This window comes from Cherax quadricarinatus, chromosome 89, assembly GCF_038502225.1.
Source record: "Cherax quadricarinatus isolate ZL_2023a chromosome 89, ASM3850222v1, whole genome shotgun sequence".
NCBI lineage: Eukaryota > Metazoa > Arthropoda > Malacostraca > Decapoda > Parastacidae > Cherax > Cherax quadricarinatus.
In genome coordinates, this window is record NC_091380.1 from 11,329,196 (window position 1) to 11,344,482 (window position 15,287).

The following is a 15,287-nucleotide window of genomic DNA, read 5'->3' on the forward strand; positions in this document are numbered from 1 at the left end:
GTGCATTTAGCGTCACGGATGACACGGCGAGTGATCGCATGCTTCTGCTTAAAATCAAGAAGTCTCTCCGTGGTTCTATTGTACCGGTACCTGCCCCATGCAGCACGTTTCAAACGTACTGCATGAGCACAAGCAGGAGACCGCCAAGGCACGCATTTCTGAGAATGCTTGCCCAAAGTTTGGGGTATAGAATGAGAAGCTGCAGTTAAAATGGAGGACAAGAAGAGGTGTTAAAGCTTATCAATGGAGGACGAAGAAGGAACCTCACTAAAAACAGTTAGTTGTGAGTAAAGGTTCCAATTTGCCGGATCAAATTGCCAGCGTGAGATACGAAGAGGTGGTGAATATGAAGGGGAAGTAAGAATGATTGGGAAATGATCTCTGTCATGTAAATCCGGGAGAAGAGACCAGGTGAAGTCTAATGCAGCAGAGGAAGAGCAGACTGAGAGATCGATGCAAGAGAGTGTGTGAGTCCGAGGATCAAAATGGGCGTGAGTACCTGTATTTAAAACATGGAGGGGGCAGGTAGCAAGAAAAGCCTCTAACTGAATACCACGGGAATCACAGTGAGACCCTCCAGAGGAAATGATGGGCATTAAAATCGCCAAGAAACAGAAGCAGTCGCGGTAATGACGAAACAAGAAAGGCAATATCGAGGAGTACCCTGATGAGGAACATGTTAATGATCTTGCTCTTCAAGTTGAGCCTAAGTGGTCCCAGGCTGACCTCCAAAATGACCCTTTGCTTCGTGTGTGTGATGAATGGTTTGAAAAACCGACAAGTTGAAGATTGAGACACTTATGCAGCATATGGGAATCTTTATTCAGGAAACGTTTCGCCACACAGTGGTTTCATCAGTCCAATACGGCCCTATGCTGTACATTCTACAAGATTGATGGACTGAACACATCGACTCCAGGCTGAGGGACTGATTACCTCATACTCCTCCTCTCCTTACGCCTTCCTCTTTGTATTGGACTGATGAAGCCACTGTGTGGCGAAACGTTTCCTGAATAAAGATTCCCATATGCTGCATAAGTGTCTCAATCTTCAACCCTTTGCTTCATAGACTTCCATTCTAGCAATTAGTAATATACAATGGTTGCTCTTCCTCATGAATCTCAGGAATATGGGACTTTGCAATGTGTCCTTGTTGCTATTTCTTTCATTTTTATATTTTTCTAATATTTACAAAATGTTTTGATACAAGTTCCATTGATGTTTTTGATATTGTATGTTTGCATAATAAATTTTAAAAATAGTTATTGGGTGTTTTATTAACTACAAGTTTGCAACATTCCAATTTATACTCCCTATTTCGGGCATGGGCGAGTTTAACTACCTTTTGCAGATTAGCAATTGCTCAGAAACTAACCATCAGAATTCCATTTATATAAGAACATAAGAACATAAGAACGAAGGAACACTGCAGAAGGCCTACTGGCCCATGCAAGGCAGGTCCAAGTCCCTACCGGCTTAAGCCAATGCACCCAACCTAGTCAGGTCAGGTCACATTGACTTAAGGGAGGAACACGGCAACCGACCTGTTAGCACAAGCTATCAGGTCCAACTCACACCCACCCACATCTACTCATGTATTTATCCAACCTATTTTTAAAGCTACACAACGTTCTGGCCTCTATAACTGTACTTGGGAGTTTGTTCCACTCATCCACAACTCTATTACCAAACCAGTACTTTCCTATATCCCTCCTGAATCTGAATTTTTCCAACTTAAAACCATTGCTGCGAGTCCTGTCTAGGCTAGATATTTTCAGCACACTATTTACATCCCCTTTATTTATTCCTGTCTTCCACTTATAAACCTCAATCATATCCCCCCTAATTCTACGTCTTTCTAGAGAGTGCAGTTTCAGGGCCCTTAGTCTATCCTCATAGGGAAGGTTTCTGATACATGGGATCATCTTTGTCATCCTCCTTTGTACATTTTCCAGAGAATTTATATCCATTCTGTAATACGGTGACCAAAACTGTGCAGCATAATCTAAATGAGGCCTAACCAAGGATGTATAGAGTTGAAGAACAACCTGAGGACTCCTATTATTTATGCTTCTTGATATGAAGCCAAGGATTCTATTAGCTTTATTGCGAACACTTATGCACTGTTGTCTTGGTTTCAGATTACTGCTAACCAGAACTCCTAAATCTTTTTCGCAATCCGTAATATTAAGATCTACATTATTTAGTTTATATGTGGCATGGTTATTGTCCTGTCCAACATTTAGAACTTTGCATTTGTCTATATTAAACTGCATCTGCCACTTCTCCGACCACTGCATCAGTCTATTCAAATCTTCCTGGAGTGCTCGAATGTCCTCGTCAGAATGAATTCGACGGCCTATTTTGGTGTCATCGGCAAACTTGCCGATGTCGCTCTTTATGCCCTCATCTATGTCGTTTATGTAGATTGTGAACAGCAGGGGGCCCAACACTGACCCCTGTGGAACACCGCTCGTGACGCTTCCCCACTCTGATTTCTCCCCATTTATGCAAACTCTCTGCTGCCTATTTGTCAACCATGCCTCTATCCAGGAAAAAATTTCTCCTCCTATTCCATGTGCTTTAATTTTCCTCAATAGTCTCTGATGTGGGACCCTGTCAAAAGCCTTACTGAAGTCCATATACACAATATCATATTCATTACCATGATCTACCTCCTCAAATACCTTAGTGAAAAAAGTTAATAAATTCGTAAGGCAGGAACGCCCCTTTGTAAAACCATGCTGAGATTCGTTGATTAATTTATGCTTTTCAAGGTGGCTACGAACTGCCTCGGCAATTATTGATTCCATAAATTTTCCCACTATGGAGGTTAGGCTTATTGGTCTATAGTTCGAAGCTAAGGACCTGTCACCTGTTTTGAAAATAGGTATCACATTTGCCATTTTCCACTTATCTGGCACCATGCCAGTTTGTAGTGATATGTTGAAAAGATTAGCCAAAGGTGTGCTAAGCTCCTCTTTACATTCCTTTAGAACCCTTGCATACAGTTCATCAGGGCCTGGGGATTTGTTAGGTTTTAATTTATCTATTTGCCTAAGGACCATGTCACTTGTGACCCTAATAGTGCACAGTTTATTATCGTCCTGTTCTACATAATTTATCATTACTGGAATATCGCTGGTATCCTCCTGTGTAAAAACTGAGAGGAAGTATGTGTTAAAAATTCTACACATTTCCTTATCACTGTCAGTGAGCTGACCCGAGGAACTTTTGAGTGGGCCTATCTTGTCCCTGATCTTACTTCTGTATACCTGAAAGAATCCTTTTGGGTTAGTCTTCGATTCTCTTGCAACTTTAACCTCATAATCTCTATTTGCTTTTCTAATTCCCTTTTTTATTTCTCTCTTTAACTGAATATATCGATTTCTTAATTGCCCCTCTCCTCTTTTGATTTGCCTATATATGCCTCATTCATCTTATATTGAGTTACTCTATCCACTCTAAAGGAGTTAAGTGTGAAATTCCATTATATCAGACATTGCCTGACAAAGGGTTTAAGAGCGGTATTACCTGGAGTTTACCTGGAGAGAGTTTCGGGGGTCAACGCCCCCGCGGCCCGGTCTGTGACCAGGCCTCCTGGTGGTTCAGCGCCTGATCAACCAGGCTGTTGCTGCTGGCTGCACGCAAACCAACGTACGAGCCACAGCCCGGCTGATCAGGAACTGACTTTAGGTGCTTGTCCAGTGCCAGCTTGAAGACTGCCAGGGGTCTGTTGGTAATCCCCCTTATGTGTGCTGGGAGGCAGTTGAACAGTCTCGGGCCCCTGATACTTATTGTATGGTCTCTTAACGTGCTAGTGACACCCCTGCTTTTCATTGGGGGGATGTTGCATCGTCTGCCAAGTCTTTTGCTTTCGTAGTGAGTGATTTTCGTGTGCAAGTTCGGTACTAGTCCCTCTAGGATTTTCCAGGTGTATATAATCATGTATCTCTCCCTCCTGCGTTCCAGGGAATACAGGTTTAGAAACCTCAAGCACTCCCAGTAATTGAGGTGTTTTATCTCCGTTATGCGCGCCGTGAAAGTTCTCTGTACATTTTCTAGGTCGGCAATTTCACCTGCATTGAAAGGTGCTGTTAGAGTGCAGCAATATTCCAGCCTAGATAGAACAAGTGACCTGAAGAGTGTCATCATGGGCTTGGCCTCCCTAGTTTTGAAGGTTCTCATTATCCATCCTGTCATTTTTCTAGCAGATGCGATAGATACAATGTTATAGTCCTTGAAGGTGAGATCCTCCGACATAATCACTCCCAGGTCTTTGACGTTGGTGTTTCGCTCTATTTTGTGGCCAGAATTTGTTTTGTACTCTGATGAAGATTTAATTTCCTCATGTTTACCATATCTGAGTAATTGAAATTTCTCATCGTTGAACTTCATATTGTTTTCTGCAGCCCACTGAAAGATTTGGTTGATGTCCGCCTGGAGCCTTGCAGTGTCTGCAATGGAAGACACTGTCATGCAGATTCGGGTGTCATCTGCAAAGGAAGACACGGTGCTGTGGCTGACATCCTTGTCTATGTCGGATATGAGGATGAGGAACAAGATGGGAGCTAGTACTGTGCCTTGTGGAACAGAGCTTTTCACCGTAGCTGCCTCGGACTTTACTCTGTTGACGACTACTTCTGTGTTCTGTTAGTGAGGAAATTATACATCCATCGACCGACTTTTCCTGTTATTCCTTTAGCGCGCATTTTGTGCGCTATTACGCCATGGTCACACTTGTCGAAGGCTTTTGCAAAGTCTGTATATATTACATCTGCATTCTTTTTGTCTTCTAGTGCATTTAGGACCTTGTCGTAGTGATCCAGTAGTTGAGACAGACAGGAGCGACCTGTTCTAAACCCATGTTGCCCTGGGTTGTGTAACTGATGGGTTTCTAGATGGGTGGTGATCTTGCTTCTTAGGACCCTTTCAAAGATTTTTATGATATGGGATGTTAGTGCTATTGGTCTGTAGTTCTTTGCTGTTGCTTTACTGCCCCCTTTGTGGAGTGGGGCTATGTCTGTTGTTTTTAGTAACTGAGGGACGACCCCCGTGTCCATGCTCCCTCTCCATAGGATGGAAAAGGCTCGTGATAGGGGCTTCTTGCAGTTCTTGATGAACACAGAGTTCCATGAGTCTGGCCCTGGGGCAGAGTGCATGGGCATGTCATTTATCGCCTGTTCGAAGTCATTTGGCGTCAGGATAACATCGGATAGGCACTGCACAGAATGCTACCAAAGCTCATGATCTTTCTTTTCTTTCCCATATAGATACTGTTCCTGCCACTATTGAAAAACATCATTCCCTCAATTCTTGTAGTGGTACCATCATTCTGCCCCATACCATAGTTCAACAAAATTTCCAGACATGTGGCAATGACATTCTTGAACAGCTGGAACTCCAAGATCTCCCAATCCTCAAGGTAGACACTTATGTTCTTCCTGCCCGCGGGCGGAGACGATACCCTAGCAATGTGGGTCATTTAACTTTTGACAGCCATGAACTCCCATCCTCAGTTTATGTAGCAGGACATCGGTTACAAGTTCAAAAGGTGATCCCTACACCACAACAGTGTAGAAATTGCTGGTGATTTGGCCATCCAGCGAAATATTGCAAATCTATAGCCGAATGCCCAGTCTGTGGTGCCGATGACCATTCAAATACGTCTTGCAATCGACCTCCCTCTTGCCTTAATTGTCATGAGGCTCACCCTTCGTACTCTCGCCATTGCCAAGTCTACTTAAATGAGCTGGAAATCCATTACCTCAAAGAGGCAGAAGGTCTCCCTTATGCCATGGCAGTTTCTCATCTCTGCCTCCAAGGGAGACTACCTCGTGTTTCTTATTCCCGTGTTTCAAAACGTCCCCCCACTTCTGGGGACCCATCTTTTGCAGCCTCCTCTGTGGTTACCTCTCCCATAGTCACTCCTTGTGAAGGCTTACTCAGCCCTGTAACAACTTCAGACAGTATTACTCAGGCTGGCTCCTCCTCAGGAAAATTAATGAATAGAAAAAGAAATAATAATTCACAAAGATAAACACTATTTATTAAATCAAACATAAAACAACAAAACATGAAAGGTATATCCTATTTGAAGGAAAAATGAAAAATGAAATGAATAAAATAACATTTGAACTCAACACTAATATCTACAATGGTGTCTGGTGTTGGTGACACTGTTGTTGAAACCGTAGCCGTTGCTGATGATAAGGGGGGGGTCGCAGGTGTTGGTGACCATCCACTGGCTAGTTCTTCACAGTATACCAGTGAGTATTCTATCCCGAAGACAGGAAAGCAGGTTCTTTACCGCTGCAATGCTGTGGAGTTACGTCCTGCAATTTTATACAGGTGCACAGGTACTTCAATACAACCTGGAGAAGTCTCTGGACGTTAGTCCTTCTCCTGTTCTACTCGTTGATTGCCAGGTGACCCTCTCTGACATCCAAGAGTAGAGTTGGGAGCTGTGAGTCTAGTGATTTACTGTTTAACCAGAGCCCCACACGTCACCTTTCGGGGGGGGGGGGAGAAGAGGGAGGGGAATGGATAGCGGGAGCTAGACTGACCCTACCTTAACAAGTAGCCGGCAGACAAACTATCAATTTCAGGGAGGGGGAGAAAAGGCCGGAAAAACGGGAGCGTTACTTACCCTACCTTAACTAGTAGCCAGCAGACAAACTATCAATTTCAGGGAGGGGGTGAAAAGGCGGGAAAAACGGGAGCGTGACTTACCCTACCTTAACTAGTAGCCGGCAGACAAACTATCAATTTCAGGGAGGGGGTGAAAAGGCGGGAAAAACGGGAGCGTGACTTACCCTACCTTAACTAGTAGCCGGCAGACAAACTATCAATTTCAGGGAGGGGGTGAAAAGGCGGGAAAAACGGGAGCGTGACTTACCCTACCTTAACTAGTAGTCGGCAGACAAACTATCAATTTCAGGGAGGGGGAGAAAAGGCGGGAAAAACGTGAGCGTGACTTACCCTACCTTAACTAGTAGCCGGCAGACAAACTATCAATTTCAGGGAGGGGGAGAAAAGGCGGGAAAAACGGGAGCGTGACTTACCCTACCTTAACTAGTAGCCGGCAGACAAACTATCAATTTCAGGGAGGGGGTGAAAAGGTGGGAAAAATGGGAGATTGACTTACCCTACCTTAACTAGAAGCCGGCAGTGAAACTACTGATACTATATATATTCCTTCTATACCCTCACTATTGAACTTTTCCCTCACACTCCCCCATGCCAAGACTTATAGTCAAGGAGTATAAGAAGAATAGGCGAGGAAAAAGTTCTAACATGTGGAAGTCGTGTAAGGCAACAAATCTTCTACTGACTGTCACGACTTAACCAGTCAGAGAAATAATTGGATGAACCATTAATATACACAATATGGAACTTAAAAGCCTGGAGTGCCAATGTCCACCTCAAGAGGCGACTGTTGGTTCCCTTAAAAGTTTCTAGGTATATCAAAGGTTTGTGGTCCGTTTCTAAAATGAATTCTTTTCCCAACAAATAAAATTTAAGTTTGGAGATACCCCACACAAGGGCCAAACATTCCTTTTCTATTGTGGAGTATCTTGTTTCTGCGGGAAGGAGTTTCCGGCTTAGGAAGCTGTAGTGATACTGGTCCTGTGAGGAGCAGCAGCAGGATAATACTGCACCACCTCTAGGGGCCCTTAACAACAACAACAACAGTTTGGTGTGGTCATGGGCTCCAACACATGGTGTGTGATTCTCTTATACTTTATCCATTTATCTGCGATGCAGATTACATGGTGAGTTTAAATATGTGGCCTGTAGTTATAACTTTTCTCTTGACATATGCAAGACATCACCATCCCTGTAGAAGCCATTATTAGATGTACTAGTCATTATATTTTGTTGTTGCAGAAGTACTATGAAGATTCTATGTTCAATAAAGCCTAGAGATAAGGCCTGTGTTTCTATCACAACAATTTATTGAACATAGAATCCTGGGCTACCTGGTGGTGATCCTGCGCTAGACTACATCACAACATGGAGCGTTTACTGAAACCTGAGAGGCTAGACTGTGACCCCAGCTTATCAACGGCTGCTCAGGAATGGAAGCACTGGTTTAAGACTTTCGAAAACTTCTTGGGAGCCCTTCCTAAAGAAGATCTAGATAAACTAAGTCTGCTCATCAATTTTGTGTCACCTAAGATATATGAGGCTATTTCTGAGTGTAATACCTACGAAGATGCTATCAAAACCCTCAAGTCTCAGTATATTAAACCTACAAATGAAATCTTTGCACGCTATCGCCTTGCAACTCGCCGCCAGCAGATTGATGAGTCCTTAGAGGAATACTTTCAAGCACTGAAAATCTTAGGTAAGGACTGTCACTTCCAAGTAGTGACAGCTGCTCAGTATTGTGAAGAGTCCATCAGGGATGCTTTTATCAGTGGCCTGCAATCACCAATAATAAGGCAGCGTTTATTGGAGAATAAAACTCTCGACTTAGCCGCTGCCTTTGACCAGGCAAGAGCTCTAGATTCAGCCCAGAAGAATTCTGAAGTATACAGTACCGCTCAGCCTTCTCGAGTGGTAAGTGCTGCCATTCCTGACCAAGACTCTTGCAATGAAGTTACTGTGGAACCTGCCTCAGTGACAGCAGCAGCAGGTACGGTGTGTTTCTTTTGTGGTTTTTCAAGACATCCACGTCCAAAGTGTCCTGCTCGTGAAGCAATGTGCCATAAATGCCACAAGAAAGGTCACTTTGCGAAAGTATGTCGTGCTAATGCATCAACAAGAGCTAGTGCCTCCACACATTCCAGTGATCATGCGACTCTAGCAACAGTGACTTCTGCGGCTACTCCAAATTCACTGTCAAAGGCAGTTGTGAAAGTATTCATCAAAGGAACAGAAGTAGATGGTCTTATTGATAGTGGCAGCTCAGAGAGTTTCATCAACCTTGACTTAGTTAAACGGCTCTCCTTGACTCTACATCACTCATCAGGTACCGTTTCCATGGCATCAACATCTCTCTCTATTCAGACCTTAGGGTTTTGTAAGGTAAATCTCAGAGTTAATGGAAAGGATTATCAAGATGTACATTTAGCTATTCTGCCACAACTGTGCTCTGATGTTATCCTTGGTCAGGACTTTCAGAAGCTGCATGGTAGTGTCACCTTAACATATGGAGGTGAACTGCCTCCTCTTGTTGTCTGTGGACTTAGCACTTTAAGGGTAGACCCACCAAAGCTGTTTGCAAATCTTACCGCGGATTGCCATCCTATATCAGCTAAGTCACGCCGCTATTCTTATGAGGATCGGATGTTCATTGAGAAAGAAACTCAGAGGCTGCTGAAGGAGGGTATTATAGAACCGAGTGATTCTCCTTGGCGTGCACAGGTTGTTGTTGTTAAAGATGGTTATAGGAAACGGAGACTGGCTATCGATTACTCTGAGACAATCAACAAATTTACACTTCTTGATGGGTACCCTCTACCTCGAATTGACGATACAGTGAACAAAATTGCTCAGTACTACGTGTTTAGCACAATTGATCTGCAGAGTGCCTATCATCAAGTCCCTATAAGGAATGAAGATAAACCATACACAGCGTTTCAGGCTAGTGATGGCCTGTATCAGTTTACCAGAGTCCCTTTTGGAGTCACCAATGGGGTAGCCTGCTTCCAACGAATTATGGATTCACTCATTCAGGAAGAGCAACTCATGGGAACTTACGCGTATTTAGATAATGTTACCATTTGTGGCAAGACCCAGGAGGAACATGATGCAAACCTTGATAAGTTTTTGGAAGCCGCCAAGAAGAAAAATATCAGTTACAATGAGGAAAAGTGCACTTTTTCAACTAAAAGGCTTAGCATCCTTGGTTATGTAGTGGAAGGAGGTTCAATATTCCCAGACCCTGAACGACTACGACCTCTACGGGAACTTCCAATGCCTCAAGACAAAAAGTCACTCCGAAGAACTCTTGGTCTCTTTGCTTATTACTCACAATGGATCTACAACTATTCAAGTAAAGTCCGCCCATTGAGTGCTACCACATTTCCTGTGACAAAGGAAGCAGAAGCCGCTTTCCATACTCTCAAACAGGACATTGAAAACTCAGTAGTTCAAGCCATTGATGAGTCCCTACCATTCGAAGTGGAAACGGATGCATCTGACATTGCCATTGCTGCAGTCTTATCTCAGGCAGGACGACCAGTAGCCTTCTTTTCGAGAACTTTTCAAGGATCAGAGAAATGTTATGCTGCTGTAGAAAAGGAAGCCCAGGCCATCATAGAAGCAGTTCGCCACTGGAGGCATTATTTAACTGGTAGACATTTCACCATAAGGACTGACCAACGGTCCGTGATGTATATGTTCGACAAGAGGCACAAAAGTAGGATAAAGAATGACAAGATATTACGCTGGAGGATGGAACTATCGTGTTATGACTTTGATATCCTGTACCGACCGGGTCAAGAGAACATCTCACCTGATGCATTCTCTAGGTCCCACTGTGGAGCAGCATGTCATGATTTGCAATCACTCTCATCTCTCCACAAGGCTTTGTGTCACCCAGGAGTTACACGCCTGTACCATTTTGTCAAATCAAAGAACATGCCCTACTCAGTGGAAGATGTGCGACAAGTGATCAGAGCATGCAGAGTATGTGCAGAGTGCAAGCCAAACTTTCATCAGCCAGAGAAGACTCATCTCATAAAATCCACCCAGCCTTTCGAAAGATTGAATATAGATTTCAAAGGACCTCTACCAAGCACAAATCAGAATAGGTATTTCCTTAACATAGTAGATGAATATTCAAGGTTTCCCTTTGTATTCCCCTGTGCAAATATGGCTGCTTCAACTGTTATTAGTTGTCTTTCACAGTTGTTCTCTATTTTTGGTATGCCAGCTTATATCCATTCAGACAGGGGATCCTCGTTCATGAGTAACGAACTTCAGGAGTTTTTGGCTAGCAAAGGTATTGCCTGCAGCAGAACAACAAGCTACAACCCTCAAGGCAATGGTCAAGTGGAGCGGTTCAATGGTACTATATGGAAGGCAGTTACAATGACATTAAAGTCGCGCAATCTACCTGTTCAACACTGGCAAACTGTCCTACCGGATGCTCTTCACTCTATTAGATCACTGCTGTGCACAGCTACTAATGCAACCCCTCATGAAAGACTCCTCAACTATTCACGTCGTTCCTCTACGGGAGCCTCCGTGCCCACTTGGTTATGTCATCCTGGACCCGTTCTCCTGAAGAGTCACCGTAGGATGAACAAGACGGATCCTTTAGTGGAAGAGGTAGAGCTCCTGCAAGCTAATCCACATTACGCCCACATTCGCTACCAAAATGGTGAAGAGACTACAGTATCTACAAGACATTTAGCCCCAGTTGAAATCCCTATTAGTGTGGAATCTCAAGATACACCAATAGATGTGAAAGATGCTTCGTTTTCTCCTGGAAAGCCCCTTGAGACTACCCCTATGGAAATAGAGGATTCTGCTCCAGCAGTTAATCAAACCCCGCTGGAAAATATCGAACCTGGTGAAGAGGCTCAAGGGCTACGAAGGTCGGGACGTGTACGTCGCCCACCTAACAGTTTGGGAGATTACTGTCTCTGATATTTTAGAAGGGGGAGATTGTAGTGATACTGGTCCTGTGAGGAGCAGCAGCAGGATAATACTGCACCACCTCTAGGGGCCCTTAACAACAACAACAACAGTTTGGTGTGGTCATGGGCTCCAACACATGGTGTGTGATTCTCTTATACTTTATCCATTTATCTGCGATGCAGATTACATGGTGAGTTTAAATATGTGGCCTGTAGTTATAACTTTTCTCTTGACATATGCAAGACATCACCATCCCTGTAGAAGCCATTATTAGATGTACTAGTCATTATATTTTGTTGTTGCAGAAGTACTATGAAGATTCTATGTTCAATAAAGCCTAGAGATAAGGCCTGTGTTTCTATCACAACAGAAGCATACAGGGAAGGGAGTACCATCATGGTATTGTAGTAACACTGCACCTAAGCCAGTATTGGAGGCATCAGTTCTCAAACAAAATGTTTTATTAATATCTGGAATCTTAAGTATAGGGTCTTTCGAAAAGATACTTTTAATCTCATTAAACTTTTCCCGAGCTACGTCGGAAAGTTCAAGAGGTTCCTTCACAGACTTTTTAAGGAAGTCCGATAAGATGCCTGTAAGATCAGCAAGATTCGGGATAAACTGTGCATAAAAATTTACAGAACCAAGAAAGCTACGCATGAGTTTCTTCGTTTTCGGGAATTTAAATTCTAATAAAGCTTTGATCTTACTGGGGAGAGGCTGCAGAGAGTTATTAGAAAGTATCAGTCCAAGATATCTAATCTTGTTATACCCAAGGAAGCATTTCTTCGGCTTGGCAGTGAGGCCATGTGAGCGTAACCTACGCAAAACTGATGTTAATGTTTGGATATGTTCGCCCCACGTAGATGTCATTACGTAAATGTTATCAAAATAAACTGAAACATTTGGCATATTACCCAAGACCTTTCTCATCAGTCTCACGTAGGTAGCACAGGCAGTTACCAAACCGAAGGGCATAGTTCTATACTGCATCAGTCCTTGGTGTGTAGGAAAAGCGGTGTACTGCTTAGAAGAAGGATCTAACATTACTTGATGATATGCCTGCGCAATATCAATCTCTGAAAAGAAGGAAACATCATAAAATTTGTGTAGATCGCTATCTATTAAGGGCATAGGCTCAGCATCCCACCGAGTTATAGCATTAAGACCTCTGAAGTCAATAGGAAGTCTATATGAATTATCCTCCTTCTTAACCATGACTACTGGTGAACAATATGAAGATACTGAAGGTTCAATGATCTTTAGTTTTAATAATTTGTCTGTCTCTCGGTCAAATGTATCCCTAAGGTGAACTGGAACTGGGTATAATTTTCGTTTGATAGGATTGTCCGTCACTAAGTCAATCTTATGGACTACCGTGGAGGTAACACCTGGAATATCAGTAAAGACGTCTGAAAAGTTACTCACACATTGAAGTAGTTCATGTCTCTTATGGTCATCCAAAGATTCATTAATATTAATGTTGGTTGCATCCGAGTGGTCAAGAGTCACCAAGTCATGTAGTTCATCATCATAGTCTAAGTTAGAGGTGTCAATTACACACACTTTACATTCTTCAGTTGTCTTATCAAGTTCGTGTGGAAAAACTAAGTCAAAGTTGTTAAGGCAGTTAACCGAATTTCTTCGGTAATATTTCTTAAGGATGTTGATATGATAAAGCTTAGGTTTCCCCTTGACTTCTATGAGGTAGTCAACTTTCCCACAAATTTTTAATACTTTATATGGACCTTTCCATGCTACTAATAATTTATTTGACTTGATAGGCAAAAGTACAAGAACTTCATCCCCTACTTTAAAACTTCTCCTCTGACTTTTGGAGTCAAAATAGGTTTTGTACTGGTCCATTGACAAGCTTAGGTTTTTCGAAACTATGTCAGAGGTCTCCTCAAGTTTGGATCTAAGGTCAAGGAGAAACTGGTAAGAAGACTGAACCTCAGCATTTACCTCCTCATTAGTCCATAAGTCATGAAGGATGGACAATGGACCTCTGGCCTGTCTACCATAGAGAAGTTCAAAAGGTGAAAACCCCAAAGAGTCACTGGGAACTTCCCTCATGGCAAACAAAGCACAGGGTAGGTAACGATACCACTCCTTAGGTTTAAGGGAGCAAAGTTTCCTTAAAATGGACTTGAGAATCGAATGCTGGCGCTCAATCCTCCCATTACAGCTGGGATGATAGGGTGTGGTGAAGAGAGGCTTCACTCCCAGAAGTTGGTATAGATGTTGCATTAAGTCAGATGTGAATTGTGTCCCACGGTCAGACAAAATTTTTCTAGGGATGCCCACTCTGGAGAAGATGGACAAAAGGGCTTCAGCCACCTCTGTAGTAGTTATGGTCTTTAAGGGTATGGCTTCAGGGAAACTCGAAGCATAATCAACCAATGTTAATATATATCTATGTCCCCCAGATGAAAGTGGAGATAAAGAACCAACGATGTCAATAGCTACTCTTTCAAACGGTACCGTAAAGATAGGCATTTTGACCATAGGTACTCGCCTGGTACCTCGGGAGGATGACAGTTGGCAAACTTTACACGATCTACAATAATTAGTGACATCTGAGGACATTTTAGGCCAAAAATAGGTTTCCCTAATTTTATTTAAAGTTTTACGATGCGAGAAATGTCCGGCCACTGGCAGGTCATGAGCCATTTTAAGAACAGTCTCTCTGCAATGACTTGGAACAACTAAGATGGAATAGTCTGTCTCATCTGAATTTAATTTGAATACTGACTTGTACAAGATACCTTTTATATATTCAAATTTATATGAAAAGTTTTTCCTTTGGATCACTTGATTTTGTTTAGCGGCATTATGGCAATTCTGAAGAGAAGGGCAATTACGTTGTAAATTGACAAAGGAATCCTTCGGTATATCTAAAGGCTTAAAGTCAGGGAAAATCAAAGGATGGACAGTAGGAGAAGCCTGGGCTTTGGTCTGAGCCCTAGTCAAGACATTTATGGTATCAGAGGTGATATCTTCACTTTCATCTAACAAGTGAACCGGTGATCCTACTTCCTCGCTTTCGAGAGTAGCATCACTGGTTTTTAATCCCACATGAATCTCGCGAGACATTGTCTCACCTGAACTTTCGAGCGGCTTCTCTGACTCTACAGGAAGAGGATCTGAAACACTTGTGTCCATCTTTGGTGCTGACAGGTCAAGCTCAGAAGGAAGAATGGCACCTTTTACATTACCTATTAGTACGGAGCAAGAAGTGATGGGAGCTAGTACGGCTTCAGACCAACCTGTGAACCATTTAGACTTAACGTAACAACGGATGGTAGGAAAAGTGTCCATACGGCCCAAGTAGCCTGAAAGTATAGCAGAGGAATGAGTTTCTTTAAGGTTAGGGAACAGCTTATCAGAAATGACTATACATGTGCATCCAGTGTCTCGTAAAATGGTAGATACATTAAGTCCATTAACTGTTCCTGAACAGAAGGGTGCTTGGTCATTACAATCTTTAAAACATCTTCCAACTTTTTGGACCTTTTTAGAAGGACAATCTGGACGTTTATGTCCCTTAACACCACACAAATGACAAACAGGAATAAAAAAAGTCATTTTACTTTCCACTAGAGGCTTTGATTTCTTAAGGTCTGATGAACCCTTGCCCTTAGGGTTCGATCCCTTTAGGTCTTTATAGGAATTGTGAGCCTCAGCATACA